Source organism: Falco peregrinus, chromosome 5 (assembly GCF_023634155.1).
Source record: "Falco peregrinus isolate bFalPer1 chromosome 5, bFalPer1.pri, whole genome shotgun sequence".
NCBI classification, from domain to species: domain Eukaryota; kingdom Metazoa; phylum Chordata; class Aves; order Falconiformes; family Falconidae; genus Falco; species Falco peregrinus.
Window position 1 is genome coordinate 84,489,800 of NC_073725.1, and position 27,350 is coordinate 84,517,149.

General features: G+C 43.8%; 1 protein-coding gene across 2 annotated transcripts in view; it reads right to left on the reverse strand.

Annotated features, from left to right (window-relative positions):
• The window catches only part of MAD1L1 (mitotic arrest deficient 1 like 1), a 380,536-nt gene that overhangs the window by 95,628 nt on the left and 257,558 nt on the right, over positions 1-27,350 (reverse strand). The window lies entirely within an intron of this gene.

Sequence of the window (27,350 nt, forward strand, 5' to 3'; positions counted from 1 at the left end):
TGTCATCAGCACAGAGCCCCTTGCACTGTATTTACAGTGCTAGCCAAACGAAGTGAATTGAAAAGGTTAATTCAATTTTTTACAAATAAATTAAGCAGGCAGAGTAAAGACACAGACAAGCTAGATTCCTCTCCTCCTGGTCCCAGCAGACCAAAAGATAATAAACTGGGGAATAAGGAAAACTGATGTGTCTTGGTGGGATGGATTTTTCTTTTGCTCAGCCAGCCTTTTAACAACGTACTACAAAATTCAAAGCTATAGCATCCATTTCCCCACATGCACACATCTTATTTTCTACAGGAACCCAAGAGAAGGGTGTTACGCTACACGAAGCAAGAAAGTAGAAAAACGGTAAGAAATACGCCTCTGTACGGTTGCATCATGAGGAAGCTGCCTATAAGGGAAATCTCCTCCAAAATACTCTTGATTTGACTTTAAGTGCTTTGATCTCAAATTGACACACTGCTTAGGAATCCCTCAAGATTCCAGAAGGGGCTTTACTGTGATAAAAAGCCCGAGGAGTACCACTGCCTCTCTGCATTTGCCACCTTAACTGGACTAGTCCCTAGAAGAGAGGTCCTGGGAGACTGCCTGCCACTCACCCTGTATTTTATTGCTACAAAGGGAGCTGCCAGTACTGTGAATCCTTCAAGAGGATACACAACAATTACCATGAATCTTTCACCCAAGGTGCCTTCTGAGTAATTAAACCTCAATTTATCCCCCCATTAATTACAGAGATTGGATTTACTTTAATATACACTAGAGATGTTTCCCAAGTCAGCCTGTTTTGTCAACACTGCAGTCCAGGGTTAGAAAAAAAAACCTGACTCTTTCTAACAGCAAACAAATAGACTTCCCCACTCGGAGACCTCTGTCATTCTGCAGTTTAAGGTTTTCTTTATGCTGTGATCAGTGACACAATTGCAGCACATACGGGCCATATGTCTTTATTTTAGCTACTTCAGGGTCCAGCAGTAAGACAGCAGAAACTTCAGTGCAAGGCAACTGCTTGAAGGTTTTTGGCTAGGCTGATCCAGCCCGGGCTACAGCATTACTGTTTCCCAAGCAAGCTGGAGTTTTCGCTTGAGTATTTGCTGAGAAGTGTCTCTCCATTGACCTCCCGAGCACAGTGTAGGAAGAATGCAGGATGGCAACTGCAAGGCCACGGACTTCCCTCTGATTCCCCTCTGAGCAGCTGCAAGTGCACCAGGAGAATGCAAGGCTCCCCTTACCTTCTGTACTGCTTTAGCTAGGCACTCCGGGTGGGACAAAAGGATAATTCAATGTGTTACGTTAAAGTGCCTTAAATGCCACTGCGGATGCCCCTGCTCAGAAGTACTTTGGCCTTAATCCAATTCAGCTTAATCCCCAGGCAAGGACAGGAACTCTTTAATGGTTAAAGAGAACTACATGTCCCTTTACTTCTGAGTGAGAGCATCCACGCGGGGAGAGTTAACACTGCCCAGCTCCTTACCTTTGGTTAATTCAGCTCCACCTCCCCGAGCAGCTTGTGCAGATGATGTATGAGCAAAGTATTTCTTTTACTCCGGGTCTCCCTCAAGCTGTATCTCATTTTATCAAGGGAAGCAAGCCAGTCTTGGGGAATGTCACCACTTTGTGCATTAAAACACTCCTATACAGCCCCCACTGCTGGGAAACCCCCGGTTGCTGGGGGATGTAAGGTAAGGAAAGTACCCAAACCCTGCTCACAAGCCCAAAGGGTTGTGGTTTACACTCTGCCCCTTCTCATGAACTTGAAAAGGCTGTTCTTCCTGACCACCCACATTCCCATTCACACCAAACTCATCACTGCATGATCAATTCAACTCTTCCTTGGGTTGTTACCACCTTTTCCACAATGTCTCAGCTGAGTCTGGTGTTTGATTATTCTAGTAATCAGCCTCCTGAAATCAGGAGGTTAATTGGCAGCTCTGACCTCAATATTCTCATAGTCTTCACTCAGCTATGCAACTGTTAAGGACAAAATCCTACATATAAAAGTAAAAATTCAGTGACCACGTTGCAGTGGTAAATAACATTTCGCCACTGTCAGAGACAGCGCTGCCTTTAATATACTGCACATGTCTAACAGCAGTATTTTTTTTTTTCCTAATAAATGCAGCCTAGCCTTGGAAAAGTAAATCTGCCTTTTCCTACTGCATCTTGGAGGCTGCCTTTCCTGACTTTTTTAACCTTGGAGGTGTATGGCACCCTAATTCATGAACTCCTTGAACAGCTTCTGTTACTCACGAAGTAACAAAATCACAAGCATCCTCACACCCGCTGGGCTGCAGCCTTGTAACCCCCCCAACAGCACTGGCCTAGTTAGACTACAACCATGTGGATCTAGAATAGCAACTAAGTGATCGCAACTGCTTTCCTCCACTACCCTCAGGGTGAAAAAGGAGAAACTCTGACTACAACCAGTCTTTTTGCCAGAAATCCTGAGCTTTTCAATTTAACTGAAGGACTAGCAAGCCTTCACTCCCAACAGTGTGCCCTTGCCTCCCCCCCGCCGTTCCTCCTGGCCCTCTTTCCAGTGCCTGCGGCAGTTTTGGTGTATTACCGCGTCAGCTGTCCTGGCTGAAGGAACTCATCTGCATGGAAAAAAAAAGTTATCTCCTTGTTAGAGATGCCTTGTGTCAGCCATTGGCACGAGGTGCTGAACTCTCTAACTGCTAATATAGATGCAGCCTCATGTGCCAGCACCAGCCGGGGATGGGATGGAGCCTTGTCATCCCCTCCACGGCTCCACTAGCAATTCCCCAACAGCGTTTCTTTAGTTTGGGGATGGGGCTAGAAAAACACAAGTAGGCAAAGGGACATGATAGGAATGCTTAAATTTGCAACTACCCCCAGTGAGAGGTCCAGTGAACCCTGACTGTAAAACAGAGATGCTCTTCCTTTATGCCCAATTAAATTGCAGTCCTCAATTGTTCAGCTATAGCAACTGCTGATGCCTACCTCCTGCGGTATTTATCCCAATTCAGCAAGGGGCTATCCCCAGATAGCACTCAGGACTGTGACTACTCCCCTGCTTCTCATTGAGAGCTCTGCCGACACAACCAAGAAGCCACACTGTGAGGAGGATTCACGGAAGAGTAACTTGATAGGAAGGTAACCTGAGACTTGAGAAACATGGGATGGGATCCCACTGCTGAAACAAAGCCATCTGAGATGCTCTAGGATATTTCTCACAGCCTCCCACCACGCTTCTGCAGGAAAGAGATTTCCTGCAGGCTCTCCGTCATACCAGCCACCCCCAGGTCAACATCCCAGACACTTTGGGGTGTCTAAAATGGCACAGGATGCCTATTTTTAGGCACTGGGTACCTGTGTAGCCTCTACACCACACATGGCCCTGATGCCGCAGATTCCCTGCGCCTAGGGAACAGCACAAGCAGCATATACACTGGCTTGGGGACAGTAATTAATCTTTCTAATATTTCCCCCACCAAGTGAAGATGTTAAGCTAAGAGGCAGCTCATTGTTTGCTCCGTGTCTCAATTCAAAGATGTGACGGCACTATCTCTTAAGCCTCACCTAATACCACTAATTCCCGCCAAATTTCTAGCAGAGTCAGGAAAAATTGATTTAAAAGTCATCATCTGCACAGAGTGCAATTCAGCGTATTTCAGAGCAACGTTTAAGGCACAGCCTTAGAGACCACTGAACAGAGGGAGATCCTTTCAGGGTGGGTCAAGGTGCATTAACGGAGCATGTTTCTGATGACAGCATTACTGTTTCCACTCTTATCTACCACCTACAGAACATCGAATGTCTTGATCCTTTAAGATCTTTCACAACATTTGGAGAATTAGGTTTAATTATATCTTTAAAAGACGATGTTTGAAAACCAGAATCCCTGTTCTCAGGGTACCTGTTTGAGTTCCTATGTTCGAGACTGTTACACTTGCACAGAACAGGCAAGAGAAGTTGCAGGTGTGCTCTGCAGAAGCCATGGACAGGCAAAGTCACACCACAAACATCCTTCATCCCAGAGAAAGGATGCCAAAGCACCCCTCACTGAAGCGTTAATGAAACAAATAAGAACTGAGAAAATAAGCATGAGATTTGGCAGGCTATGCCTTGGTCAGGGATAATGACCGGCTGTTTATGTGCCTGGGAAAAAAAAAAAAAAAAAAGATGAAAGAGGAGAACAGAGAACAGGAAAATATATGGAATTCATACTGCCACATCTTCTTTGTATTCAGGCCAAGAGTATGTACAAAAAGTTGCCCATCCTGAAGAGTGTGATGGGGGAAAAATAATCTTCACTGAAAAAAGTGATTAGTCGCTTACAAAATTAATATTGCCAAATGATTAACTTCCCCCTAATGATGCTGCTTCTTGAAACACCTTGTATTTTCACACACTTATATTGGCTTTAATGAATAATTCAAACTATTTTGGATAAATAAATAAAATATGAGTTGGGCTTTTTTGGTCTCTCATTGAAAATGTCACTGCTTTTTATTCCATTGCTTTTACACTCCTTATATCTGAAAATGTTCACAGCTGCCTGAAAATACCACAGCTTTGGCTCTTGCTCCGAGTTCAGCTGGGTCAATCAATAGCAATAGCAGTCTCTACACCAAAGAAAACCAAATCCACACTTAACCTTTTCCCCAGGGAAAGAGGAGAAAACAATATGGCTCTCAGCATGCCAAAAGGGGCATGAAATTAAATGTGTCACTAGTCTTCTCCAGGAAAACAGAAATTTGTTCTGCCCATCCTCCGAGATGCCACAAGCCATGTAGCTGCATTAATTCAGTTGCGATCCCAGCTAATACATCTCTCTCTCAGAAAAGCCTGAAGTCCTTTCTAACTCTCCATTAAAGGTTACTTTCCCTTAGTAACATGTTTGGGGGTCACTCACTCCAGCATGCACAGGCTAAAGTATTTACACATGAATTCCTGTCCCTGCTGACCCTGCCAGAATGCCTCTGACAGATGCCACCCAACACTGCTATGGAGGATACTGTATTTTTCCCAGCACTGCTCTATTTAAACAACAGGCTGCTTAGAGTTTGTTTCCAGCCTCCAGAAGGGATGCCAGTACCATCTTGTTCACACAAGGTCTGTAATGAGAAGAGGAAATTCTCAATTCCAAGATGTAAGGCCAGAATGATCCTTGTTCTTCCCCACCTGCACAAGCTGCTCCTCTCCATTTCCACAACGCTGTGCCTGCTGTGCAACAGCACCCATCGGTCACCCCCACTTGTACCTCCCGACTGATATTTAGTGACACTCTCCTACTGCAGGTCTGTCCTTCCCATCCACCTCTCTGCACCTGCAATCCTTCCAGCCATTCCCCTGCCCAAACCCCGAGCTGAAATTTTCTCTTCCAGATTTAGTTTACGAGGACCACTGTCTGAAAAAGAGTTCTGTGAAGGACACAGTATAAAAATAAATTGTCTCATATTAAATAAAGGCTAATAGAAGAAGAGCTGAACATTTTCTGATGTAGGCAAGTTTATGACTATTGCTTTTGAGAAATAAAATTCGCTTTGCTAGATTTTATAGGTGCGTTTTATGCCCTGGGGGAGTGGGACCACAAAATCCGACCGGTGTGGCAGCCCCACACCACCCTTACTCAGACTTAAAACTGCTCTTTGCAAAAATTGCAATTTGTGACATTACAACCATGAATTATAACTTTTCTCGAAGGTAAAAACAGTTTGATATTCCACAGACTGCACTGGCTGTTCAATTTTAGACCTAAGTGGTATTTATTTGATCAGTCAACACTGGTTTATTTTTAAACCGTGCATGCACCATCTGGTTCAGCGCACCTCCCAGCCCCCTCCTCCAGCCACCAGCTTGCCCTTTCAGCAGCTCAGGGAAGAGTTTTCAAAGGCAGCACGTTACAAGTAAAGGTCTCCACCGCCCCGGCCAGCGACAGCTCTTGCCGGGCACAAGAATATTTCCTGCATGTGTCTCTTCACTGAAAGCGGTTGCCTGAAGCCCCCATTGCAGACAACCCCTGGATCTTTACAAGGGTACCACTTCTTGGAAAGAAGTCAACTCCTAATGAGCCTTTATCCTCGGATAACTTGCACAAAGTGGCGGAGGACACCAGCAGGCTAGGGTGAAAGCAGCAGGACACGAAGGCTCAGAGGGAGGAAGCTATGGAAGAGGATGGACTTTCTCTCGTAGCACCTGCATGCCCATATAGCATGGATTCGGATTAAGTAAAGGGTTCTTTTCTTATTCTGACAACGCTAAGATTACAACGCAAGGTTGCAAAGCTCACAAGCGCACTCGATATCGGCCTGCGTAGAGGACAGCCCTTGCAGATGAACCACCACCAAGTGAGAGGCTCCTTCAGGGGATCCCAGTGTGGGGGCTGCTTGGAGCCTTCCCTGCCCTTCTCACCGGCAAAGCTCTTTCCTGCCTTCCCACACTCTGGAACAAGTGGGCTTTCGGAAGCCCAGCTCGGCTCCTCAGCCACCCCCGTAGTGCCTCTCAGCGAAGGCAGTGCAGAGCTGTGTAAAGAGACCCTGGGTAGCTTTAAAATCACTGGCTTAAATGATGTGAACAGCCTGCTTGCAGCAATACAGAACTCAGCAGGGATGGCAACACTCACCCCAGGCGCAGGATGAATTAACCTCAGGAGAGTTATTTATTGCCCAAGGTGAACTTTGCAAATTAGATATGGCACAAACCCATTTGGTAGTTAGGATTGTCACACTGGTCATAAATTGTGAACCAACCAGAAAGACATCGTTCTCCACCCTCCAAATGATTGTTAGAGTCTTTTAGCCACACTTCCCTCCCATATGGCAATTACAGACCAAGCACCCCCAGAACAAAGCTGGAGCTCATCATTAATTTCAGATGCAATAAACAGCCTCACCTTAAAAATACAAATCTACTGCATCACTTCAGTTTACAGGAGAACAGTTATCTTCTAGAACATGTCAGCAAATATCAGGCATAAGTCTTCCCAGTCTAGCTGTTTCCCACATAATCTATTTTGGAGTTACATAAAACAAACAAACAAACAAGTCACTGGGACTTTTCATGGGCTGTAGTTCAGGGTAGCAAGAACAGGGTCATAACTTGTATCACTTGTCAGAATCGCTTCTCCACTAGGTTGTTTCAAAGGAAAAGAGTAGCTCTGAAACCGCTCAAGTGTCTAATGTAAGAATCCATCCTAGGGACTTTATAATTAACATATATAATATGCATTGTTAATTACATGGGGTGGTCTGCAGAAGCATCTAATGAGATGATTTTATCCCCTGTTTAATCACCTCCTCTACACTCTGCCTATTATTTTATTTCCACTGGCACATCACTACTATTACTACTACCCCAAAACACTGGATGCTATTTAAACCTCTGAAACAGCATCCAACATCTGCTATTAAAATAAACATAGAAAAACTGCTCCAGAAATATTTGTTTGTTCCCTCTCAAAGTGAAGATTTTTTGCAGGAGTTATAGTCATTCACAATGCAGAGTGGACAATATTCAATCATGCATTAGAGAGTGCTTTACAGTTTATTATCTAATGATGTTCACCGAGGCTATGAAGAGGAGGCTTTCACCACTGGCAAGAGATTATTTCAAGCTTTCCCAGGAGCAAAGCCATTTTGCTCTTACTCTGGGAACTCTGGGAGCTCAGATTCAAGACTCATGGAAACGCTAGTGATAAGTGTCCAAGATTACGTTACTTACAGTACCTTGTCCCCCTCTCTTACCCGCACCACGAAGCCTGTGCTTACAACACAGAGATATCATAGCTTTGCAGGCAGATGGATCTGAATATAGAACTAATAAACACCTAAAGAGATCACTCCCACTTCTGAAGTAGCTTATCACATAACTACGTGGTGTAAGAGAGTCTGAGATGGCGCAGGGCACCACACAGGAGTCCTTTAGTTCTTATTTGGGATGCACAGACCGAAAACCCCACAGACTCCCCAACTGCTTGGAGCGTGGCTGTAAATAAGCACACGCTGCTGCATGAAACTAAAATCCCTTCCTGCCCACGAACTGCCTCTCTTCTTGACACACATTATAACACCTTTACTGTCTCCAGAACTCATTTTTTTTGAGACAAAGCCCAGTGCCCCCATCCCCTAGGTAAGGCGGCTTTGCTGAAAGGTCAGCTTGCCATTTCATTTGTTTGCATGGTCCGTGCTAATGGAACCGCTTCTGCTGTGCGCAGCGTGCAGCCAGGCTGGAGGGTCGCAGAGGACAGCAAGGAAAAATGCACACCACTTTAGCCAGCCAGCAGGGATGAAAATACAATCGCAATGCAACAGATAAAGGCAAGTCTCTGCAGCACGCCCCCTTATTTGTGTTTTTAATGGGAGAAGATTGTGGAGTTTGTTTTAGGGCCTTTGTTGCAAAGGAAATTAGGCTCTAAAAAGCCTCCACTCACTCCTTTTAGTCAATCCTTTTTTTCCCCCCTCCCTGTTTATCCCCTTAATAGTGTTTTGAAGTGCCGGCACTGCAAACAAATTGCTCTTGGCCTGAAAGCACCCTGGATGCCAACTAGTCAGACCTTTCCCATTCCCTCCCCTTGGCTCTTCGTGCTCCTGCGGTGGCCCTGAAGGCACCTCCTCTGCTGGCAAAGCGCACCAGGCATCTCCTCTGGGTGCTCTTCTGAGTGCCCCGGAGCTCTCTCACAGGACAGCAGGTTCTGCCCTATTTTTCACCATTCTACTTCGTTTTCTGGTGACCACATTATGAAAACAATCCTTTAAAGATGATCATGCTGGAGCTGAATGAAGCGTTGGTTCAGCATGGAGCGGCAGAGCAGCGAGAGGGGAAAAGGGGCTTTCAAATAACCAAGCTGCAGGAATGTGACAAGCAATCTTTTTTCCCTGGAGCATGAAAGATGTTTGGAAACAGAGCCATCTCCTGGATAACCAGGCTTTCAATCACATCATTCCAGCCTCTGGAGCTCATATTTCCATCGCAGGAGTCTGAAGTGTTATCATGGACACGGAGGGTTCTTTCCTTTAACCTTGTGCTAACGCTCTTAAGCAAGAGGTAAAGGCTTGAAGCCTCCAAGCAATGCCCACAAACCACCCCAAGACTGGAGGACCACCAAGATCACCTCTGGGCAGGGAGACAGGAAAGGTAACATCTGTCTCAGCCCAAGTGCCAAGTGTCCTCTCCTAATTCTGAATTATTCATCACATGCTAACTTCCAAGCCAGTTCAGTTTTAAATTTTTAAATATTTAATAATTGGGTATTAAATATTCATGCAATTTTATTAGAAATTTTGGAAGATGGGCACTAAGGCTCTAATTGTTAAGTTCATCATTAGGACTGACTGACTACTCAGACAGACTTTCTAGCTTCATAGAGAGAGAAAAGAAAGAAGAAAAAAACCAAACCAAGTATTGACAGACCTCTCTGACTAAATGACAACACATACACCTGTGCCATTCATTTCTAAAAAAACATCATCTCTTTATCAAAAAAGTTGAGAAACAAGCACTGGAAAGATGCTAGAAAGCCCTCAGCTGTACTTTAAAGAGCTTAATGTCAGTGTCAGAGAAAGATGTCCATCTTGGACGTCTGCAGTGTATCTGATGGTTAAAAGGACAGTTGAGCTGCCTCTGACTACAAGAGCAACAAGAAAAACATGCACTAAGTCTCAGTTGTGATTCAGGGCAGATGCAGGGAAAGTTCAGCTTAATACACACTTGGAATAAGACAGATTTTTCCCTTTTTCTGATGCCTACTCAGAGGGGACATCAGGACGTACAGTTTCCCCTGAGCTGGTCTGTCACCTTGGATTCACTGACCATCCAGGCCCATTTCTCTCCACGTAGCTCCCGCAGACGTTTTCCTCTTTTCTGCCCCCTTCTTCTTAGTAAATGGTATCTCCTTAACCCTGATCCATGCTGAGAGCAAGCCCATGTTCCTGTCCCTCTGTATTACGAGCGCACATTCCCTACCGCGCCAGAAATTGTATGGTTTACACAAAAGATGACAGATAAGCCCTGGAATTATATGCAAACGAATGGATCCATTCCTCACTTCTTACCATTACAACTCTGACTTTCCAACAACTGCATGGGGTAATTTCTGCACCAGCTTTCAAACAAAGGGCATCTCTGTGTTATTAACATCTCACTGTAGCAAGCAGTTTGTCACCTTTCACAAAAATGATCTGAAAAGACACCAGCAATTATTCCTAAGGAGATTACTGGGTGGCTATGTCCCAGCACAGCAGCTGGAAGCTAAAGTGACATAATATTCACTGGGAAAGCTCCTTTTTCAAGTCAAGAGAACATGGAACGGATTAAAAAATGAACTAAATTGGAAGCAAACGCAAAACTAGAGGAAGAGTCAAACTTGTTTCCCTTCAATTTTGTTCACCTCTACACCAACATTAGGAGCGCATTAGGAGAAGAGAACTAAAAGCTCCTGATTATGACACAAGATGACAGGACATTAACTTTGGAGACTTATCCTGGGCAGTAGCTTGGTACATTATAAATAAGAGATGATGAGGAAGAACGACTCAAATACCTCTTCCAGCTGTAAAAATCCAGCTGATTTCTAGGTCTTGTACATTTGGTTCTTCCAACCCTTTTTAAGCACTGAAGACTAAACATCTTCAAGATGGACAGGTGTTCATTTCCTGGGATTGCTGCACAATTCCTGGTTGTATCTTATAATGTGACTCAAGAACATTCACTTGGCTGATGTTCATGAGTGAAGTGGGGCAAAGAACAGAAGCCCTATCTAATTTCAAGCAAGCGATTACTCATGGTTCCTGGACAGAAATAAGTAGGATCCCATGCCTGTGCAAGAAGGACCAAGGGATCCAGTCATCCAGATTTCTTCAGCAGTGGGGAAAATGGTGTTGGAGAAGGTGATGTTCTACTGGCTGTCCTTTGAGGACAGGTCATTTCTACTTACACATCAAAATTATATTAAAAAAACAAACAAACAACAGAAAACCCAACCTAACAGCCTGCCCTTCAAGATAAAAGTAGAAATTTCTTACAAAGTGAAATACTTCTGCTAGTGCTAAACCAGCTCGTTACCTTCAACTCTGTGAAAAATGCCTTTTGTTACTTTGATGAAAGCTCTTCTAAACTCCAGCATGGTGATGGGGAAGAAAGAACTACTGCTGCACTACTTGGGTGCATATTGTCAACAACTCTAAGCTCAGCCTTTTCATACAACCTATAAACAGATTAAAAAAATTATGAGCTCTGCCTATTTCAAGTCCAAGAAACATCTGTACAGAACATAATGCTCCAAAATGGAGCACTTTGGTGTGCTTGTTTCTTCACTGACATTTTTCAAAGTTCCTCTACATCATCTAGGAGATATAGTCCAGAATCAGACATCATGTTGCTGCCTTACGTTCACACAATTCCTTCCACAAGCACAGGACAAGAAAGGCAAGATGTACAGTAACACAACCAGGAGACAGAACAGATCCATGAGGACGTGAAGACACACAGAGACTTCGCAAAGTTAACTTCAAGAGTCATTCATAATAAATATTTTTTTAAAAAAAGGAGTAGGAATAAAGGTTTTAGAGAGAGAGGGAATGCTAAAGATTTCAGGACTGAAGTCAAGCACTCTGAGATCTAAAGCCAAAATAGTAAAAAAAGTGGGAATAGTAGGATTTGGAAAACTGACAAAACAATGAGAGAAGGACAAATGCAGTCAGCCCACAGCCTCCCAGGCAGCTACACACACCTACCTGCTAAAGACAACACCTTCAGTAGATTCTTAGAGCTCTTCCCAAATGCAGGACAAGAGGAGTTTGAAAAAAGGATCTAGCCAAATCAACAAGGAGGTTAAAACAAATACCTCCATTAATTCTTATCAGCTGTGGGACTCTGGTGGAGGACAGAGGGGAGTGGTGGCTGATTTCACACCTGCTGTTCAATTCACCTTAAGCAAGATGAGCAGGTCCACCTGGGATGACCTCAAACGTCAAAAGAATACTTCTGGATAGATCTAATAAGACAGGAGCTCTTGCTTTTTTTCTAAGAAAGAGATACTTTACTAGCCTATAAGCCTTTTTGCAGCAGAAGAAAAATCCCAACACCCAGATGACCGATTCCTGCTACAGTGCAGAAGGACCAGTATCTCTTTCTTCAAAGGATGGCCACTTGGAAGAGCCCAGCAAAGGGACTCGATAGCTTGAGCATTTAAACTAGAGCTTCTGGCATAATTTTGACTGCAAATAATAATAATAAAATGCTCTGAAGAGAGGGTTTGGGTGGGGAAAAAGGGTGAGGGAAGTAGAAACATATCCTTAATGAAAATCTCATTTAGCAGGTTTTTTTAATGTGCTTAAAAAATTCCACTGAGGTCACCATTCTGGAGAGATGACAAACTCCTGGGATAAAGGCTGGAAAATCCTGGTAGTCGTGTCACATTTAGCAAGTCAAAGATATGTTTGTATAAGGCTGTAGAGGGCTAAATCCATTTTACATGCTGTATGTATTATTAATTTCTGACAGTGGGCTTAGAAAAACCTAATTCGCTGGAATACGAGCTCCCTTTGAGCGGAGGGAAGCCTTTTCAAAACTCATCTTTTATTGACTGAGTCATTTTTGAGTCAATCTGTCTGCTTTCGGCAAGACAAGAGTTTTAAATCTTCTCTCTTTTTTCCTCCTTTTTGAGTTGTGGCAAGTCTATTAAAACCTGCTAATGTATGCAGCAAGGCCTCTGATTTGAAATGTAATGAATTCTTCAGATAGTGGCAGATTAGGGGGAGAAGATGATAGAAACAGCCAGAGACGCCAGAAAAAGAACTCTCCAGAAAAAGAGGAGAAGGGTGAGAGGGAATGAGAAAGATTAACCCTTTTTATCCAGAAGAAGAAAATGTTTAAGCTCCATTAATAGAATCAGTTAAAAAAGCAGAACTGGAAGAGGCAATCTTCAGGCTTGCCTGGGGCTGAACGAGACAAAGAATAAATGAATCTTTCCTCCTAGAATCTCCTGTAAGATTAGGTAATTCCCTCAGTGAAAAATGAATAACTTAGAGAAAATTAGCTCCATCCATATAAATAAGCCTTCATATTCCAAACTCATCACCCAGAGCTTCCCAGGCGAACGCCCTGAAACATTTTTGCTGTTGTGTAACAGATGGTTTCCTCCTCCCCCCTTCCTTGGTTTGGTTCCAACCGCAGTATCTTTCAGGTGATCTTGTTTTAGCACAAAAATGAGCATTTTGGGTGTAAATCATCAATCCTGGTAGTGAAAGGATGCTTGGCAGTTTTATTGTGTTTGGCATCTTTGAAGTGCCGGACAAACATTACAGAGTTACACAAATGAGAGATTAGCACTGTCTCTATTTTACAGATAGAGGAGCTAAGGAAAAGAAAGTCAAGGATGCTACTTAATTCAACAGCACTGATCTGGTGACAGCCTGGGCTGAGAACACAGAATCTGCTGAATCACAGCACAGACCTGGGATATCTTCCTGTTTAACAGGAAAATTCATAGCTCAGCCTGGAATTTGATGGCTTTAAAAAATAAAATTAGCTCTACAATAAAGTTCTAATTAAGCAAAACCTTAGAGAAAAGTCTGATGGAGCACAGGTGACCCAATGGATTATAATTAAAATTAAGCTCAGCAGAACTGATGCAGGTGACTAAATATGGGAGACTGTGAAACTGGTCCTGTCAACCTAATGGCCCTTCACTAATGACAGGCATTGAAATGTTTTAACAATTGAGAAATCTTACGTAACAGAGGCAAAATCCTTCAATGTGACATGCAGCAGAGGTATGTAAGTCCATGCATATCTTGAAGGAGAAACTGTCTTTCCTTACAGATGCAAGGCATTCAGTTCTCTATCACACAAGCCAAACTACAAAAGGCCAAAAAAAAGTCTAAAGGAGTGCAAAGTTTGCTCAAAAGCTGCTGGATGCACAGAGGCACTGGAAAGTAAGCATGAGCTGCAAAAAGCAGCAGCAGAAAATCTTTGCAGTGGGATACAGGACACAGGTAAAAGCGTTATCTTGGAGGCCAGCAAGCTATGGGAGTTAGCCTGGCTTTTCAAATTGCTCCCAGGTATTGTCTGCTCTTGCTGGCAGAAACACATTTATTTTCCTCCCTGGAGCATAACAACGGCTGTATGCCCATGCCCACTATCTCCTGAACTCTATCAGCCCCTTGATGTGATTCTCCCTAACTGGGAAACTGCCTTTTCCTACCTGTCTGTTTGCTTCACAACCCTAACGTGAGAGCCACAGAATTCACAGATACAAACTTTTACATCTCCACATACTAGTGGAAAGAAAAGGAGGTTATGCTTGCTTTTATGTACATAGGTACAATCCCAACCTTTTAGCTTGGTCCCAACCCTCTGATTCAACAGCTGGCACTCACTCTCTGAATCAGTAATGAAGGAAAAGTTGTGGCAGGGAGCACGCTGGGCGGTGGATATACCATTTTTCAGAGAAGATAAGAAACTGAGACCTGCACCATTACAGAAGAGGCAAAGCATTTTCCTGACAGAGCATTTTTAGGTGCAGATGAGGGCACGAACCAGGACTGTGGTACCAGCCCTCGCGTCCTCTACAAACGCCATCCGCATAACTGCATTCTGCCTCTTCCGCTTTCAAGTTAAAAAGACACTTCTCACTTTCTACCACAAGGACGGCTCCTGTGTGGCACCAAGCGCTTACTATATTTCACTCTAGCCGTATATGCATTTTAGTGATGGATGAAACTATCCCCGTGCATATTTCCTATTGCTGTGAAGTTTACAGAGCACTTTGGGAATCCCAAGAGGCTGACATGCTTATTGTAGCAAGCCCTGCCGACACCGACTGCTGTAGCAGGGCTTGAAGAACCGTCTACCCCAGAGCATCACTATTTTTTTTTTCAGCTGCAGTCTGCACTCCCCCCTATACAGGCTCTAGATCCTTCCTTTCCTGCCCTGTTTGTTTGGAAGATCCCCTTGCTTCTTGGCATTGCTTGAACTCTCCTGTCTCTCTGACTCCTGAGAGCTCTGAACCAGGGCGGGGTCTAGCCTGTTTGAAATAAGATCAATCAAGAAACCGAGATCCACAGTGCAGTCACCAAAAAGAACATTTTGGCAGAGAAAAAGAGCATAGCATATAGGTAACCTTGACTTGGTCTCCAATGATCCACACCACCCCCAGGGAGCAAGTGCACAGAGAAATCTCCTCTCTTGCATTGCACTTTTGCACGAGAAGGATTCATTTCAGGTTCAGGTCTAGACAAGATGTCACTCTGCTGCTGTGAACACTTCCCACTGGGGTCAATGGTACCAACTACCATGGAGACTGTGCTGCTGGGACAGGTCAGCCAGAGGGTTAGGAAAAATGTATATTGAGGAACAAGTGAAGAAAGGATAAAAATGGTACACAGAAAAGGTCTGTGTGTGGGGGATGTGCAAGCAACAAAAAATAGATTTACACAACCAGGCTAAATCAATGAATTGGCTCTGTGCTCAAAGAAAAGGTTATCATTGAAGACTGTGCTATTCAGTAGCTCCTTTTACATCTCAGAAAAGTCTGCAAAACCCCTCTTGCATTCTCCCTAGCCTTACAGATTTCTTCTTTTCATCTGAGGCTCAGAGTGGGGATTACCCATTAAGGTGCAGCGGCCAAATCACATTCAATCTACTCTCTGTTAAAATAAAGAAAAAGCTTTGGTCCTTCACATCCTCTCCATCTCACTCCCTTCCCACGTCCACACCTGAAGCATCTATCTCCAGCTTTCAATAGGTGCCTGAATACCAAGAGGATACAGAAGATGACATCTAAATATCAATACACACTCCTCCGTCCTACAGGCTGCATCCTACTTCTTTAGCACCAAAGAACAAGAGTTCATTTCAAATCTTCATCAGCTTCTAAACCCAGTAACGATACAGTCAGCACTGACCAATTCTGACCTGCATGGTTTCCATGATCTCATCCCCCCTTTCAGGAGCAGGGACGCTGCTGTCGCTGTGACAGCGGCACTGGCAGGTTGATAGCAGAGCATCTGGGCTCAGCCGCACCGCAGTGCTAAAACATCTGCAGCGGTTCACATCTGGCCACCCTGATGCTTGACCTAGCAACACCAGCTTGAGCAGATGGGCTCAGCGGGGGATTAAGTGCCCAAAAGAGCCAGCTCTGAGCTGTGCCAGATCTGCCTCTTCCCCTGCCCCTGGCATCCCGGCGGGGCCATAACCAAGTGGAGTTAAACAAAGGAGTTAGTAAGTACAGCTGGGGTGAGGCAATAAAAGCAAAAGATGAGTAAAGAAATACCTTCACAGGCAAGTGAAGCACAAAACTATAGGCAAATAAAATGCTATTACCACATCGAGTTTTTATAGAAACATGTTTGCTTTTTCTCAACCACAGAAGTCAGAGACTGTAAACATCTGCTCATTCATGCAGGCTCTCTCCCACAATGTTTTGATTTAGGTATTTTCCTGCAATGTTTGCAACTTAAACACATCAGAATTGTGCCAAGGCTTGTGAAAGAGTAAAAGGGATTAGAGTTATTAGAAAATTGAAAAGTTAATAAACCCAAAGTTGTTAAAACAAACTTACAACAACACTGGCATTGCTCTGAAGCATTCCAAAGCAAAAGAGCTGAAATTACCTTGAAAGCATCTTTCCAGTAAAACTAAAGTGACCTCCCTTTCAGCATGAGACCTGCTGAAGCATCTCGAGCCTTCAGATGCTACAATCTTCCTCCTGGACAGCCACGCGTCAGTTATAACATCAAAGTAGTTTAGCTGATAGATATTATCAGCAGTTGCTTCCAAAAGTTAGTGAGTTGGGAGCAAGGCACGGCTGTTGTACTCTCAGTCCTATTTATTCTGCTGCTCTATTCAGTTTATTTATTTGTATTAGGACTCCAAAACAAAAGAAGTCAATTATGGCTCACTAGGAATTATAAAGAACTTGTGTAATTTGGCTTCTGATTTAGTTATCAATACAAATAGACATGCACCAAGAATGAAAAGATAAAGCCATAAAGCAAGGTTTGCATTATTTGCAGCCGCTCAGAGTAAAAAAAAAAAAAAAAAAACAGAGAAAAGCTAAAGATACTTTTATTAATGCTTTAGATGACTTAGAAAAAAAGTCACTTAATCATAACATTGTAAACAAGGAAGTTCTACAGCAGTATTTAAAAATATCTGAAATTGTTTCAGAAGCCCCATTGATTTGAATTAGGCAGCTGCATAATCACAGGGGCTGCAATTTTAATGAACATTTCAACAGGAAATGTAGAGCTGATTATATATATCAAAACAGGAAAGATCCAAATGTTGCAGCTCCTCTTTTTTGTTGTTGTTTTGCTTATTACCTTGGTGTGCATATCCAAACCAACTCTAGAACTAACACAGAACTTACCTGAGTGCCCCTCTCTCATTGGCAGCCGCTCCCAATGCTTCTGGCTGCAGCTCTGATCTTCCTTGATACATGTCATTAGGCACAGCATTTTGAAAAATAATTAGTGATTCAATCAGATTTTACACTGGATCAAGTGACTGGAAACTTCAATGCTGTGCTGCAGTTTTCCCTTAACATACTTTAGGGCATGTTATATATACTTAATTAGATAATGTTTATACAGTGCTTTGAAGAAATAAGGAACTCTGTAAGGGCTAGGTCGTATTTTCAGAAAAGGAGAAGAGCAGTGTTGAGACAGCACAGGCACAGAGGGAGAACAAAGCTCTAAGAAACTGAACACCACCTTGTTTTCAGAAAAGTTTCAGGACATCTGAGAAAAAAATACGTCAGCAGCTTCCACTGTCTAGGCACTAAGAAAGAAACAAAAATTGTAAAACACAGGATGCTGCACAGGCACCTAAATGGCACCGCTGCCAATACTGAAGGGAGAAAAATGGTAATAGAGTCAGCAAGGCAGCAGCACCTAGACAGAAGAAAAACTTTGCGTATACACAAGCACAAGGCATTGATTATGACTCTGTTAAGGCAATTTGCAAGATAAAGATTCAGACAGAGTTGTAGGCCTTGATGAAACAAAAATGAATGCATTCTACTCCTCTGAACGCTCTTATTCATAAGAGTGGGAACTAATGGAATAAAAACATCTTGCTTCCTATTATTCTGTAGTGAGAAAAGCAAGGGTTTTTGCTAAAGATGTGGTGCTTTGTTGGCTGCATGCTAAAATACACTGCAAAATACAAAAATGTTTTCACCACAAGTGTCTTCCTAGCAGGAACAGAAGACAGTGGATGGTCTTCACCAGACTAGGTACCCAGAGCAAGCACTGAAGGGGATGCAGATCACACAAAGAGAGGGCGAAGGCCAGGTTCTCCTGTGGATCAGGATAAGGCACCACACAAATCCCCGCAAAGAACAGCTGATCCAAACCTGTATTAGAAGAATTTGGAGAGCAACAAAGCAAGCTGTGGCTGAATCCACTCAGAATGGCAACGAACAAGTGATGTTGCATCCAGCCATTTACCTCCCTACAAGGCAAGCGGCACAGAGTGCTCCAAAGAGTTTCCAGCAAGCGATGAAAGCAAACAATGTATGCAGGGAGCTTTAAAAATGATTGCAGAGAGAGCCCTGAGCTTCTGTTCTGTGCGGGTTTTTCCTTTTTTTTAATTTGCCTATAACTAAATTACATGATTTCTTTGCAAGTCTAATTAAGCAGTTAATTGATGCTGGTGCCCTTTAGCATCTGGCATTTAAGATTAAGTAAATAATGGAGAAAAGTGCATGCAGCACCCAGCAATAATTAAACACAGCAAGGGTTTGTTCCCCCACCCTCCCCCATTTTAACCTGTTATGTATAAATCTTTGAGGATAACTGTCTTTAATAGCCTCAAATACACTTACACACCAGGTAATGATACTTGACAACAGTATTTTTCCTCTTAGAGATGGCGGATAGTAGGTGTATCTTTGATCTTAACCAGCAGGTTTTATTTTACACTTTGCACTCATGGGAAGGAAGAGCTTCAGTGCCACAACTCTACCCAGCTGAAGTGCATGTTATATGGATCTTCATGGGAACATACTTTTGAATCCAGGAATGTGAGTGTTGTGATTACGCGTTAAAGATTTGTGGTCACATTTCTCCCTTTCTCATGTGCTTACTCCTTCCTGATGGTCCATACAATGTTATTCATCCACTTCCTTCAGACTATAGAAATGCAGATTATGGAAAAGCCTTCCTGTTAGTCTTCTGCAAGAAAGACTGAGTTACATAAATTTAAGCTGTATTAAAAAAAAAAAAAAAAAAAAAAAGAGCCCTTGGGGCAAAAAAAAGAAGCATCCAGAATCCTAGACAGCACTACAGAACATGGATTCAGCCAGGGGGGATCTGTCCTATTTATAGGGATTTTCAGACACAGTCTCCAATGTTGCGGGTGCGAGGCTCACTGTGAGTTGTACACACAGGCACCTCAATTCACTGCTTGGAAGAGAAGAGTAAAAAAGTGATGGTTTCACATACAGAAAGTCTGATCGGGGACACATCTGCTGGGGACTGAAAGTCCTGTCTATATTTAAGGTAAGCTTGAGAAGTGGGGCCATGGGAACCTCACGAGGTTTGACAAAGCCAAGTGCAAGGTCCTGTGTTGGGTTAATCCCCAGTATCAGTTATCAGTTGGGGGGATGGACGGATTGAGAGCAGCTCTGCGGAGAAGGACTTGGGGGTACTGGTGGATGAAAAGCTCAACATGAGCCACTAACACGCACTCGCAGCCCAGAAGCCATCCGCATCCTGGGCTGCACCACCAGCAGCGTGGCCAGCAGGTTGCGGGAGGTGATTCTGCCCCTCTGCTCTGGTGAGACTCCCCCTGCAGTGCTGCATCCAGCTCTGGGGTCCCCACCAAAGGAAGGACACGGACCTGCTGGAGCGAGCCAAGAGGAGGCCACAGAGATACTCAGAGGGCTGGAGCACCTCTCCTATGGACAGAGACTGACAGAGTCGGGGCTGTTCAGCCTGGAGAAGAGCAGGCTCCGGGGCAACCTTATTGTGGACTTCCAGTACTTAAACGGGGCTTATAAGAAAGACAGAGACAAACTTTTTAGTGGGGCCTATCGCAACAGGACAAGGGGTAATGGTTTTAAACTAAAAGAGGGTAGATTCAGACTAGATATAAGGAAGACATGTTTTATGATGAGGGTGGTGAACCACTGGCACAGGCTGCCCAGAGAGGCAGTAGGTGCCCCATCCCTGGAAACATTCAAGGTCAGGTTGGATGGGGCTGTAAACAACCTGATCTAGTTGAAGATATCCCCATTCGCTGCAAGGGTGCAGGAGTAGGTGGTCTTTAAGGGTCCCTTCCAGCCCAAACTATTCTACGATTCTGTGACTTTGTACATGTAGAACACTGCACTGAGCAGCTGCAGTCTGATCTTAAGAGTCCAGTTTCCTCAGAAAGCCCCATATTAAGTTAAATACTCAGACTCAAGTTAAAAGACCTACTCCAAGACTTACAGTGTAAGAAACCGAACAGTTACAGCAGACCCAGCTTGTGCTGCTCCCCCAACAAGCCCACTCAGGAGCATGAAACCCAGCCCCTGCCTTACACTCCTGCAGGTTATCGCCAGCCAGACTGCCTCCCTAATACAGCTCTGATTTAAACTAACAACAGTACAAGAGGGTTTTTGTTCTTCCAGCGCTGCCTGACGGAAGAAATTGCTGCCCAAAGACTAGTGCCACAACCTCTTTAGACTCTTCAAGCAAGAAAAGCCAGTGTGGAGTCTCATGCCTACATACCATGGGTGCTGCGAGTCTTAATTAGTATCTGTAGCACACTCGGAGACCTTTGGACAGAGGGTGCTACAGAAGTGGAAAATATTACCATCATTATGCCTGCTACCACAAGTGCTGGCATTCAACGCAGAGACTTCACAGCAGATGGTGAAGTCACTAGCACGGCTGGCTGCAGTTATAATTTCCCTCATCACAGAGTCTCCTTGTTGGAGCAGGCTTCACCTCTTGATGTCTGAAAAGCAAAACAGAACCTGTGCTGACAAGCTGTATCGTGCTGGTCAGTACTGCTGACACGTTCAAACCGGCCAGCACTCAAATCACTAGAAAGTAAATCATCCAAGGGACTTTCTAATTAAAAAGAGCTTCGCTTTCATGGCAATGCTTCCTCCCGCCTGTCACAGCCAGCCCTCCCCTGAATTCTGATCATTAAAAGGCAAAAACAAAGAATTAGTCAGCTTTTGTTAAGTGTCAAACATTCCCACTCTAAACTATGAGCAAAACAAGGAGAGACATTTTATAACTCTCAGAGCAACTTTATACCTTCCTAAACACTATTTCTTACTAATTGCTCATTTGCCCTGGTTTTACAGAACAGCCTGGCTCACTCCACCTTTGACAGAGGAGAACAGCAGTGTTTAACGTGCTGCAGTAAGTGGGATATGCGTAGGTCTAATTTTTATCCATATTTATTTCTAAGTGTTAGCAGTTAGAAGCCTGGGACTCGGAGCTACCTCAGGTGTAACTAAGATGCCATTAGCTTTAAATCTGTTCCCAAGTGCTACGAGCATCCTCTCCATTTGGCCTAGGACATCACCTTGCAGATGAAGGCTTTGCTTATATGGGAATATTCTGCTGAAAAATTTTCATTTCACCAAAAACTTCCTAGGGACTCCAAAATACAAGCGCAGGGTAATGCTCCCCTCCTGTTTCTGTGACCTTTTCGGGTTGTAAAATGCGAAGGATCCTATAGTAGAAAGAAGTGCTTTGAAGTGGAGGTGAAGAGTAATTGCCACTACTCTTTGTGGCACCATGGGAGCCCAAACACATTCTGCGGGCAGCTTGCAAACACATCAGCACACTGCCCACGTACCAAGGGACATTATCATGGAAACAACCTGGCCAGGAGTTACTTCAGATGGTGGCTGAAGATGAAAATGCCTTTAGCCCACATCTATTACACAGATCTAACATCACCAGTCCTGTCTTGGGATTTATTTCTACCACTTTTGTAAAACAACATGGAAACTTCCCCACGCCTGAATTCTCCCTCAGTTCAGGGAAGTCGTCGCAATATGGCATCTAAAAGGGGAATCACACGCCATCGTCATTATCAGCCTATTCAGAAAACCTTCGCTGAATCTGTCAGATCTGTGCCTTGCTTTTGATGCCACTAGCAGTGCAGGTTTTGGTGACGTATCTGCAGCCTCTAGGCGAAGGTGGATGCTGCTGTTGCCGCCGCTGCCTCTGGCCCATCCTTCCGTAAGTCTCTGATCTATTTAACTTAAAATACTTCTGCTGCACACCGGTGATGGTATCTGATCATCGCAGAAGGTAACTTTACAAAGCTGCATACCTACCCAATAACCCACCACGCCACAGTACTTCAACAGACACATCAAGACTCTCCTATGCAATACAGATAGAAACGCACCTAGGCAGCCAGGGAGTGAAAGGCCAATGCATGAATTTGATTTCAACCAGCTTTTCGTCTGTCTGATTCTCACCCATTGAGCTGGAGCTGGTTGTATATAGGAATGAATATGCTGTTCCCTAACGGAGGCTGGATTGACTTACTGCTCTCTAACTGGAGATCATGACAGATAACTGGCACTGAAATGGAGAAGTGGAAACACTGAAACCGCAAGTGAAGACTGCATCTGCCGCTGTGACTACACAAACCAGACCAGGTAGCTTTAGTTTAGTCTAAATAATGGATTGCTCCCAGATGCTTGGAAATCCCTGATGGACAGGCATGCCCTTCCTCTGAGTTTTAAGACTTGCTATGATTTAACCCTATGACTTCACCTCCCTGGCACGAAAATCACACCAGAAGCATGAGATGACCGTGCCAAAGCCAGCACCATGCGGAACGCTGCCATCTCCTCGCTGATCTGTGCCATGCCGGGAGCTCATCCCAGCAGCACTCCAGCTGCTGAACTGTCCCCTGGCAGATTCCCAAAGGCGATGGCAAGGGGATGGCTTTCTTCCAAATGAGCTGAGAGGGTCTCAGGCCTTTCAGTTTAGGATACTGGGTGATTAGCAACCACTGGACAAACTGCCCAGAACACCTGGACATTAGCAGACCAGGCTGATAGGTGTGAAGATACTAACAGAAGAGTCTCCCCCTTCCTACTGACATTCGTATGTCGGCACCACATTCAAAAGGCTATCACAGCATTACCACATCATGGTACTGATATCAGTGCCATGATTAAGATGACAAAGTAATTACAAGTGTCTGCTTTTATACGCTGATTGCTTTCCAAATAAATGTTCTCCATTCCAAATAAATCTACTATGGATTAACATTTCTTCTACTTGCACACCGCCTAGAATGTATTTGATTAGAAAAGCCTGATCAAAACTCTGCTTGACCATTTTTCAGCACTTCACTATTTTTCTTTTCCTCATCAGGAAGAAAAGTGTATCCATTAGTTAACCTTTTCAAACACATTCTTTCTCGAGTCAAATTCAAAGAAGGATTAAAAAAAAATCATCAGACTTGGCTTGTGAATAGCTTTTTGTGAGCACAGGGAACAAGCATTCATATATCAGAACATCAGCATGGGGAGATAAGGGGAGCTGTATACGTGCATGCTTATCTGAATGCAAGATCAGTACTGTGAAACCAGCATAAACACCAAGGACAGAATCCATATATCGATGTAATTCTTAGTGGTACTAGTGCATTTGTGTGAATTTGCAATTAAATAAAGCTTATTCCTTAAAAAGAAAACAAGAAGCTAAGGATATAACTCAAGGTCTATTGAGATCAACAGGATTTTTTCCCATTGCATTTGAATATAGCTCCCTCTCCCTCACTCCCAATATGTCCACTGGAATATTAAGAAAGAAATTACCAGGAATTTGTTTGTACTATTTTTAAACAGATCAAGAAATTCTCAACTCTCTTAGCCTGCTTTCTAACACAGCAAATCCAGAGCTCTCCTTTCTTCCATGGCTAACATTTCATGTATTTTACTCCCCATTAGTTTCATACCAAATGAAGTAATTGAAAATACTACAAATACATGTGGGTGACAAATGAACTGATGCAGGAAACATAACTTTGAATCTCCTGACTTTTACGCAATTAAAATATCAAGTTAATTGTTGGATCTGTGTAGCTTCTCTCATTTTAATATGTAAATGAGTCTCCATTACTCTATAGCTCAAAGAATGTGTTACTCTGCTTACTTGATTAGGCTGGGAATTGCTGGTCCTGCTGTCACTATGTTTACACTTTAGTGACAACTTTGCACATCAAATTCACATAATGCAATGTCATCAACTTACTCATCAAATATAAACTTCTTAAATACAGCCGTTGCTCTAGAATATTGAAACATCCTGATTTTACTTCATTTACAGCCCCTGAATAATCAGAGGAAGTGAAAAGAAAAATGGGAAACACAACCGGAAAACAGTATTTCCCAGGAAGAACAGCTTCCCACAGAGACAGGTAGGTGAACCAGAAACAGCCCATGCAAAATATTATCCTTCAGCTTCTGAATTTTAGTTCTGTGTTCCCCCTTTAACATGTGGAAGGAGTAGACATGCTTTATTTCTCAGTCTCTACACATTCACCCCACCTCATCTGGGATTCAGCGTTAAGGAGTCCCTATTTATTCTGTCAAGGCAGCCAGATTTCAGCTCCCGGCCACGTACACTTACCTGGAAATTGAAATGAGGACTCCAGAGAAAAACAGCAGATTCAGTAATTTTTTTCCCCATTATGAACCTACCATAACAAGGATGCTGCCATCTTGGATAGTATTGAGAGAAGAACTGTAAATAAGTTCAGTATTTTCCCATGCCTGTCATCTTCCCTGAATCTAATAAATATCCCCAGACAAGGGGACATTCACCTTGCCATCACAGGACTTTCTGAAGATGTTCCTAGTAACCTCGACACCCCTTGCTAAGTTCCTTGACTAGATCTTCGCTACCCTCTACTGCTCAGAAAGGCATCAAGCTTTAATTTCCAGGAGAAACAATACATTGACAAGATGCAGAGCAGAGATCTGAGGCTCTCCCCTGCTGGAGTGCTCTACCATACTGGCAGGCTTGTTTTTTCTGATATCAGGGAAATTGTGTCAGCCTGAATTTAAGACATCAGCACAAGCCTTTCTTCTCCATCCTGCTGATGAATGAAAGAGCATTTTCAATTGTGTACATCCAGACGCCTTATGGCACACCGGTCCTAATCAAAAGCTGCTCTGTGGTGCAAACTGCGGTAAGAGGCAGCTCACATCACAACACCGCAGGATCCAAAGGGCAGCTGCAGATAATACTGCATTTCCTTCCCTTCAGGAGAGATGTTGGACCGGAGAGATCCAGCGGGAGAATCCTGACTGCTACATAGCCACCGAGAAGGCAACAACTAAATAATGGCAACTTGACTCAAATATCCAAGCAGGAAAGACAACAGCCAAAGTTTACCAAGACCTGTAAAGCTCAATCACCTGTTGGCTTCTCTCCGGCTGATAACAAACCATCAGCACAGAGGGATACAGAACAACCACGGCCACAAAGGGCACTATCTGCGGTGTGGCAGTTTCCATATGGTACAAATGTGGTGGTATTTTATAGGGATTTGGGCAGGTGAGAAGGGGTTAAAACACGGGAGGGGAAAGGTTTGGGGTCCTTCTGTTGCTCATTGACTTTTCTCCTTGCAAAGGCTCTGAACTTCCCCTGGTTATAAATGAAGGAGCATGGCTGCTTCTGGCAGCTACTTCAGGTAGCGTGAACAATTCTTCCTCATGGTCATTTCGTGCTTCAGTCAGCCATTGATGGACTGAGAACTACAAACTTAAGTCAGAAGGCTTAAAAATACTGTTTCTATTACAGGCTGTCCTCCAAAGCCATGTGTAGAGTAACCAGGAGGAGACAGAATACCCCTGTCAGTCCAGGTTTCTCCACACGTTTTCTCTTGATATATCTGCTCCCAGAAATTACCTCTAACCTTGCTATGTGCCTGTCTGTAATGACATTAGTTACCTCTAACCTTCCTCTCTACCTCAGCAACAGGGACCTCTTCCTCCTCAGAGGTAACACCACGGCTTTACTGCATCAGTACTAAACAAAGAAAACATACCTGCCTAGGAAAGAAGCAACCTTCTCCCCAACCGTATTTTCTTGCAGTGCTATTCATTTCCATTGCACTCAAATTCAATGCAGGATCTCTGTGCCCAGAGATCCTTCCCTTGGGAGCCTCATTCCTCATACTGCTACAGAAACCACTGTAGATGTTCTCATAGCTCAGTGTTTAAATTTGGCCCCCTTCACCAGATATACTTGTTGCTTTCTTTTCCATTTCCTTCTTCCCAAATTACTTTACTATTTCTCTCTTGGTAAACCGGCTTTATTTTCTCTGGAGCGAGGCTTTTGCTTTCGCTAAATATTTTGTCATCAACTTCTAAACAGTGCCTAGCGAAAGGGTAGGAGATGCTTTAAAAAACCACCCTTGTAGGAATCACCGGAGCTGCACAGAAGTATCACGCAGGTTCACAGGCTGCCTTTTACAAAAGCAGCAATACTGAGGCACCCAGGGGCTCCACAGATGAACTGGGTGGAAAAGAGGGGCCAGGAAGAAATCCTGCAGCTTTTGTGCTCTTCGTGAAGGCTAAGTACAGTCTAGATAGTAACCTTTGACTGACACCAAGTTTTACACATTCAGTAGCTACAACAGAACTAGGTTACAGGATTTATTACAAACCTCTGCCTCCCTGGACAGCAGACAGAGTCTGAAAGTCCCAGCAATGTCTCGCTGGCACATCCCATCACTGTTTCACAAGAAGCTGCAGGCTTCAGGCATCCTCGGGGGTTTGTCTGGTCAGCAACCCCTGTCCGCCTGCTCACGTCCCGGCTGTTCGCAGCACACAGATTAAGTTGTGCTCGGGGGCAAGTCTCTGGCTGTTTAACAGACTCATGGCATGCTGCCATAGGCAGGGCACACTGTTTTCAATGTATTCAGTGCTGCATGACTTCATATCTGTGTTATCTCCAAAAAAACTTGGGAATCTATCTGGATGACAAATGTTATATAGGATAAAAGCCTTTTTTTTTTTTTTTTTAACCAGGGAACATTTCTTTCAGCCCTCTCGAGGTACTATACTTTCATTCAAGACAAGAAACCTGGCTCTTTACAGGCACCTGCACCGACTTCAGTAGTGCAGAACATTTACCATCAAAGGCCACACTGCTGCTGAATCAGAACACACAAACGCTTCAAGGTACTTTCCCCTGGTGGCTAGACAGCCCAAATCTATTGACACCACTGTAATGCCAACGGATTGCATAGATCCTGACCACCAACCACCGCAACGCTGCCAATACTGAAGTACAGGAGGTCTCAACTTGGCTACAGCCTTTTTGGAAAACAGGCATATTTAGCAGCCCCACCTCGTTACCTGGAGTGCTGGGCTGGGACAAAGGGATGTGGAT